The sequence below is a fragment of the Mastomys coucha genome, unplaced genomic scaffold, assembly GCF_008632895.1.
Source record: "Mastomys coucha isolate ucsf_1 unplaced genomic scaffold, UCSF_Mcou_1 pScaffold22, whole genome shotgun sequence".
Taxonomy (NCBI): domain Eukaryota; kingdom Metazoa; phylum Chordata; class Mammalia; order Rodentia; family Muridae; genus Mastomys; species Mastomys coucha.
Genome location: NW_022196905.1, coordinates 198,916,040 through 198,916,803, shown reverse-complemented (window position 1 = coordinate 198,916,803; position 764 = coordinate 198,916,040). Strand labels below are relative to the sequence as shown.

The window sequence follows — 764 nt, the reverse complement described above, 5'->3', positions numbered from 1 at the left end:
TTTGGAATGTAAATGAATAAAGTGTCTAATTAAAAGGAAAAGGACACTTGCTGTTAAGCTGGATGATATGAGGTCGATCTCTTGAATCCACATGGTAGAAGAGAAAAGTCGAATTCCACAAAGTTTGTTCTCTGCATAGGTCATAGGATGTGTGCTTCTGCAAGCATGAACACACACCGTTAAACATGAGGCCTATAAATTAAAACAATATGTGATATCTTGGACTAGAGATTTCTAACAAGATCCTACCATCAAGTGATCATAATGATTGATAAGAAGTGTGTTGAAATCTCTAGGAGGCAGCGTATCACATTCGATCAAAATCCCATTTGCCTTTAATAAAGATAAGATAGAAAGAGAAAACAGGCAAAGTTAGATGTCAAGTCCTTGCTGATTCTGATGCTAATGATAAAAACAACTCATGCAGCACTTGGTGATGACATTTCAAGTCTTGCAGAAGGAAAAAAAAGAAGCATTCGGTGATGCTGATAGCCAACTTGATTCATATGGGAAATAAAAGTCTTCTATTGCTTTGTTACTTTGCTTGTTTCATTTTTAATACTATTTAAAAATTATACTCCTGTGTATGTGAGCATGTAAGGTTGTGTGTGTGTGTGTGTGTGTGTGTGTGTGTGTGTGTGAGAGAGAGAGAGAGAGAAAGAGAGAGAGAGAGAGAGAGAGAGAGAGAGAGAGAGAGAGAGAGAGAGAGAGAGAGAGAGAATACAAGAATGCTACAGTGCATGTCTGGATATAAGACAGCAACA

General features: G+C 37.4%; 1 long non-coding RNA gene across 1 annotated transcript; it reads right to left on the bottom strand.

Annotated features, from left to right (window-relative positions):
- LOC116071415 lies at positions 1-387 on the bottom strand. Its single transcript, XR_004110888.1, has 2 exons — positions 250-387; positions 1-157 (listed from the first exon to the last, which is right to left on the bottom strand). It is a non-coding gene; the product is annotated as an uncharacterized LOC116071415 (long non-coding RNA).
- Between the last annotated feature and the right edge of the window lie 377 nt (positions 388-764).